Here is a 6964-nt window from a genome sequence, read left to right as displayed (position 1 = left end):
TGGGTTAGGGGTCGTAAATCACCGGCTGTATTTTATTCAAAACATACAAACAAATTAAAGATTTCATCTTTACAATATTTACAATATGCAGAAAACCGGTCCATCAATCTACAATATTGCTACACCAAAATTCGTATACAATGTATTTACATTATTTCAGATGGCTAACCTTAACATGTTATCTAATACATAGAAATAGGCCATGTTACAATGCATTTGATACATTGCATGCCATTACAAAGCAGTCATTACAACGACCGCATTGTTACATCGCATACCATTACATGCAAGTAGTTACAATGACTTGATGTAGGGTGGGTGCTGATTATTGGAATAAAACCCAGTCTGTTCTACTGTGGGGAAGGTGTTGGATTTTAAATCCAACATCTTCTGCCCCCAACAGCAAGTCGTTGTAACGATTTGTGTTGTAATGGTATGCGATGCAACAACGCAGTTGTTGTAATGACAACGTTGTAATGACATGCGATGTATTGCATGCGTTGTAAATTATGTTTTCCAATACATAGCCATTGCTGACATAAAACTAAATTATAGACATTATTGCTTTTCTGCATATCCCGAATTGAGCCTACGGGCAAGGTCATGACAGGTCCAATTACGTGCTAGGCCCAACCCCTCCTACTGGAGTGACATTGAGCAGGAGGCCCGTTTCCCCAGGAGCTTATATCCCCCGGGTACCCCCTACGCCCTCAATATTATCTCCAAGGGGCTGTGCTGTTATGCCAACTTTTGCACTCATGCGCCTGTGTGGTGGTTGGCCCAAAATCCTACTGGAAGCGGAACTTCCTCTCTGCACCCTCCAGCCTGCCGGCTGCAACTGCCTCCTAGAGTTCAATGAGAGACCACTAGCCACCCCAGGCATCCCCATTGCCCATGGTGATGCCTGCTAAGGACCGTAAAAATGGCCAACAATCATGACCTTACTGCAGACGAAGGATATCCTCCCATAAAATATGACAATGATGCTGCCCTGCGAGAAAAGAATTCTTTGTTATGTCAACAGTACCAACAAATACCTGAAAACAGATTAGAAGAGAGAAACATCCCTGCCCCCACACCCTACAGCCTACCGGCTGTAACCGCCCCATGGAGGTCCATGAGAGACCATTGCCCCCCCCCCCCCGGGCAACCCCATTGACCATGGTGATGCCTAATGAGGACCGTAAAAATGCCCACCAATCATGACCTTACTGGCTCAGGCCAGCATAGTTGACAGACTATCTGGCCCTTCCTCACATGCCAAGGTCATGGCCTGCTTCTTGCCCCCTCCAACCAGGCTAGTAAGTTTTCCCCAAAAAATGTTGTTGCTGCCGATTCTTTAAGAGATAAACACCATCTTGTAGAAAAAACCTCTCCCCCCCATGCACCCCAGTGAAATGGGTTGCAGTTTTTGGGCTCTAAATAACTTATCAATCAGTTTATTCTCTTCACTGAGTGGTTCAGTGCCCATACCGAATCAACCCTGCCATTGTATCCTGGGGATAAGGTGGGACAATGCCGACACTGCCTGTGGGCACCTCCTTGTCAACCATCCAATTTCGGTGATCAGAGCCTCAACCACACCCTTCCTACCCAGGTGCACCAGGTCGTTGCCCCCAGATGCACAATTACCACTGCAGGGCATGTGAGTCTAACCCAGCAGAACCTTCAACACTCTCCTCAACTGCCCCAGGCACAAACCTCCTTGCCCATGCAAATAAACAACCTTTTCACATAGGAATGACCGACTATCCATACTTCCACTTCACCTGGGCCCCAGGCGGGTACCTGGACTAGTCGAGATTCCGGTGAACGGCGAACAATGGCGAGCTTCCTTCCTGTGGTACAGGACATGAAACCTGCAATAAACCGAAAGCAAAAACAAACACTGTCATCAAACGTAGCAGCATTCAAAACATGTGTAGACGCACATAAAGCTTGTAAGTATCAGAACACCAATGACCAGTGACTCTGGACTGCACGCCCAACAGGCATCTGGTAGTGACCTCTGTGGTGGCCCCAATCCAAAAAGAATGGGTACTACATTTTGATGGATCCAAACCAGCTGCCCTGAATGCTAAACCCAGAATCCTACTAAACTGAAATTTGGTAAGCGGAGTCCCATTATCGTGAATTAGAAGTGGACCCCACGCGCCTCTTGGTCTCTATGCGAGGAAAGATTTGAAGTTGCTAACAGGACAGCAAACGTTTCTCTGTGCCTTTTGCAATATACCTTGGTCTCCCCTGCCATTTTGGTCAGTCTTCGACCTAGGGATAGATAGAAACAGCACCCTCCCTGTATTTGAACATGTATGAATTGAAGCCTGTGCCAATCTTGCTATTCCTCACCACAAATTCCCTTTTAAGCACCACCGGCCCAGCTATCCCATCCTTGCCACCTCTGTGGTGGCCCTAAATTAAGTGTGTGAGCTCTAACATATGGCACCTCACTTGCGCCCAGACCTGGCCTTGGAATTGATATGAATAGGTGGATGTGACTGCTTCACATTCCTGGACCCCAGCCAGTCTGTCAGTGGCAGCGAAAAGCAACCACACCTGCCCACTTTAGGATCCCATAGATGTCCACCAGATAGTCCCATTGAATAGCCCTCGGACGTACCTAGACCACAAGTCTATTCAGCACCGAGGGTACTCCAACAGGGCTTTAATTAACTTTGCATGAACAATCCAGCTTTGCTGAGCTATCCCAAAATTGATGACCTTGGCCACAATGACCGTACAGTAGCATCATGTGTGCAGAAAAGCCTAGTGACATTTGTTGCAAAGGTCCCTCCCGATGGTGGAGCACTGCCATATTCAGACTCCCATCTAAGATTCCAGGAGGGACAAACTCCGCCTTCCAATCACCTGAATAGCTGCCCATTCCTCAAGAGTTTGAGTAGGGACTTCTACAGGCCAATATGTGGTAGAGGCTTAATTCCTCAATTCAAATGCAAAATATAAACAAAACTCTGACCAGCCGGTGCTTTTGCTGACCTATAGCTGGGCCAAGTGACTGGCTTAAAACAGTTGGCACATACTTAAGGAGAGGAACTCCAGGTTAGCTGAATTCAGGCTACATCAATTCCCGATTACTATACTCTGAGATGAGCCACTGGCATCTGCTGTTGAAAAGCAACAATTAAGTTGGCGGCCAGTGAGATAATACGCCAATAGACGCACATTAACTGTTTAGTATGGGATATCGGACCCAAGCTATACTGGCCCTAACCATTGATTGACCAAGGAGCCATTATACGAGAACTGTCCTTTTATAATGCACTCAAAACCCCCCGCCCTCTCTTAAACAAAAGCTGAACCGGATGGTGAATGTTTAAGGTAACCACGTGGGAGATACACCCAAATAAATTGAGTGCATTGCACCCGTTTAACAGTTCTTTTTTAGAGCTGTCCACTGCTTGAAAGTCTATATTTCAGAAATGTCATTCTTTCTATGGACTTCATTGCTTGGAAGGGATGGGTGCAATTTCAGCTTCTCCTGAAAAAAACCTTATGAAGGCAAGCTCAAGTCATCGAGTAGTTGTTGCTGAGAATAAAGGATTGGACTAAAGTATAATATAGAGCAAAATGCATAGTATTCTTATTCCCTTCACCAAGTTCCTCCCTAATCACTGCAATTTCCTTACAGCTGATGACTTTAAAGAATACACGCTTGCAATGTGTTTACAGTGTTTATTTTCCTCCCACAGCTACTTGTAGTTGTCAAGATCATAATCTTGACATTCAGACTGATTTCAGGTAAAACTAATTAACCAGGGCAGGACTGGCTGTTGCGAGCACCGGGCTTTTCCCCGGTGGGTCGCAGGGTTGGGAGCCAGTTTTGGGCCCCTGGGAAACAGATCGGCCGCACCCCCACCAACCCCCCAAGAAGGCCGGACAAGCAGTTTGCCAGGGCCGGTTATTGTTCCCAGTCCAGCCCTGCAATTAGCCATAGAGGGAAACTAGGAAGATAGAGGTGAGAATTGCACCAAAAATAATGGAACATGGCTCTGCAAGTATTTAGTGAAGTAAGGTTTTGGGCTCATACCTTGTGACATAACATAGCGAATGTTGACATTGCCCAAACATGCGGAGAAATGGGCCCCAATTCCCTACACTGTACCTAGTCTTTGTCATGAATTGCATTGGTTGTTTGGATGAGCAACCGAAGACATTCTCTGTATGCTCAACTCAACTTACAGAAAGAACAAAATATTTTTTAGGCGTTGCACGATTAAAAAAAACTAAGATAAAATGAAGTAGACAATAGCATCCCTGCAAATGACTGCTATATGTTGGTTGCTTAAGGCTACATCTAAAGAAAAATAATGGATCAGGGGTAAGGTGGAATGGTCTACAGAGCGCAAATGAGAACTGTATCTGCCTTCGTGGTTGACCCGAAGGAAATGGTAATCGCCCTATCCGATAAGCAGGAGTGCACAGCATGCCTAAAGGCGGAAATACGTATTATCCACCCCCCCCAAATGTCAATCAGCAGTGCAGCTGGTGACATTTTCATTGCCTTTCCGTTTTAGTATTGCAAATGCTTACAAACAGGATTACACCGCCCGTATGTCACCCGCCCGCCCATCTATGGTATTGGGGAATGGCACAACCGCCATATGTGCAGCGTGCTAGAGTCCCGGTTGGCTACTTAGCAATATTTTCAACATTCCATGACTACATTTATGAGATGTCCGAAATGTTTAAATCACATCCTTATTAGTTACCAATAATATTTCCACAGATGCTTAACTTTAAAAGAAACACAAAGTTTATTAAAATAAATACCAAAAGTTGAACTTTACAACTTTTGGTATAAAAAAAAACGTTCACAAGTAGTAAATGCATTTGTGAATACCGAAAGTCGTAAAGTTAAACTTCTGTCTTATTTTACCTGGGTGAATCAGGCCCACAGTCTCTACACCCAGTTACCCTTTAAAAGTTGTATTTAAGATCATCTACTAGTTGTATATCAAATGAAAATTTGGCTTTAATTTACATCGTATCATTCCAAATGTTTGTGATCCTAATGTAAGTTAAGCTTCAGATGATTAAAGACTGTGTTGCAATGCATTGATCAAAAGTAAAACCTGTTAATTGGACCACAGGATGCTTGTTAGCATCCAGCCAAGCATAGTGTTGCTTTCTGTGGTCACATTAACATGACCAGAGCCTCCGTAGCACTGGGGTGCCTGAATTTGAAGAAAAATGACAGATACATCTGAAAAGACCAACTCCCACTCAACTATATATTTTGAAGTTTTGTTGACAACTAACCAGGATATATGTGTTCCACACAGGAGGAAACATAATAGAGAAGGGCCTTTAAACAGTAAGAGCGTTCATATTACTTTGAAGGTCTAATTACCATGTTTGAAATGGCCCTTTTTGCAGGGTTATCCCCAAACTTTTTGCTTCTTCCTCCTTTTTTTTTCCTGACCCGTAGTTGTGTGCAATAGAACTCTAGACACTTTACCACCGCTGATCAGTGCTAAAGTGCATATTTTCTCTGTATAAATTGTTATTGTGAATGGTTATCCATGAATGGCATATTTGTATCAACCGGAAATCCCTAGTAAAGTTCACTGAGTGTGCCAGGGCTGGTGATACAAATGCAACTAGTGGGCCTGCAGCACTGATTGTGCCACCCACAGGAGTAGCCCTAAAATGGTGTCTCTTGGCCTGCCACTGCAGTGCCTGTGTGCAGTCTGTGAACTGCCATGTCAACCTGGCCAGTGTCCCCACTGACCAGGCCTAAACCTTCCCTTTCTGTACATATTGGAAACCCCTATGGAAGGCCCAAGGTACCTCCCTGGGCAGGGTGCAGTGTATGTGAAAGGTAGAGCATGTTCTAGTGTGGTTGACATGCTCTGGTAGTGAATTACAGCCATTTTAATTTTTCACTATTGAAAGGCTATCTTGCCCATAGGCTATAATGGGAAATGCTGTGTATAATATTTACCTGAATATATTCCCATAGGAGCAAGATAGAAAATTGAAGTCTGGTATCCCTAAACTCAGAATTTAATAACACATCTTTTAGGAAGGATGTTTTTTAAATCCTGTGTTTGAAAGTGGCACTTTTAGAAAGTGGCTGCTTTCTTGTCTGACCTTTCTGTGTGCCTTTGGCTGTTTGCGAATTGACTGTCTGGTTTGTGAGTGACAGGTCTGGGGGATTCCAGGAGACAGAATGAGTCCGCCCAGTGGTGAATAGAGAGATCTGCATCTAGATGGGAGGGAGGATTTGCACCTGGGACCTGAATAGGACTGTGCCTGCCCCCTACAGTGCTGGCTCCACCCCCTGTGGTGCGTCTTATGTCTCTGCCCTGCACTATGAAAGGAGAGAAAGAATCATGTCAACAAAGTGCTCCAGGGCTGTGCTTTTCCTCCACAATGCTGGCTCCACCTCCTGTGGGGCATCTGATGTTTCTGCTCTGCACTGTGAAAGGAAAGAAGGAGTCATGTAAACAGAGTGCTCCATAACTGGTTTGGACCGGGCTCAGAGCCCTCCTGCACAAAGGGAACAAATACTTTTTGGGGTATAAGTACAGGACGTCAGACTACAGAAAATTAGATCTTCCTGGAATCAAGAAGTAACCTCTGCCAAGGAGAAAGCTGGAAGGCTGAAGAAGGGAATATGTCCTGCGGTTGCTTTGCTGGACTCACCTGCAGTTGCTTTGCTGCCAAGGAGAGGGGAAGGACTTTGCTTTGTGCTGTGTCCCCTTGCTTGAAGAAATCTCCAAGGGCCTGAAGAAGAGCTGGCTCCCTGTTAAGAAGTCCCAGGAACAAAAGGACGTCCCCTCCAGCTTCCCTGAACTCTGCTGAGAGAGTTATGTCCTTCCTAGAGTGCTTGGGCCAGTTGTGGGGCCTCTGGAAGTTGTACCTGTGTTTGGAAGCTGGAAACCAAGATTTTAAAAGAGCTTTCTGCAAATTTTAACGCATCGCTCGCTTGCGGAGCGCA

The 6964-nt window shown here is 45.1% G+C and overlaps 1 pseudogene; it reads left to right on the top strand.

Annotated features, from left to right (window-relative positions):
* The first annotated feature begins 1822 nt into the window (after positions 1–1822).
* The window catches only part of LOC144766563 (vitellogenin-A2-like), a 126151-nt pseudogene continuing 121009 nt past the window's right edge, over positions 1823–6964 (top strand).

The sequence above is a fragment of the Lissotriton helveticus genome, chromosome 1_1 (assembly GCF_964261635.1).
Source record: "Lissotriton helveticus chromosome 1_1, aLisHel1.1, whole genome shotgun sequence".
NCBI lineage: Eukaryota > Metazoa > Chordata > Amphibia > Caudata > Salamandridae > Lissotriton > Lissotriton helveticus.
This window is presented reverse-complemented; position numbering and strand designations above follow the sequence as displayed.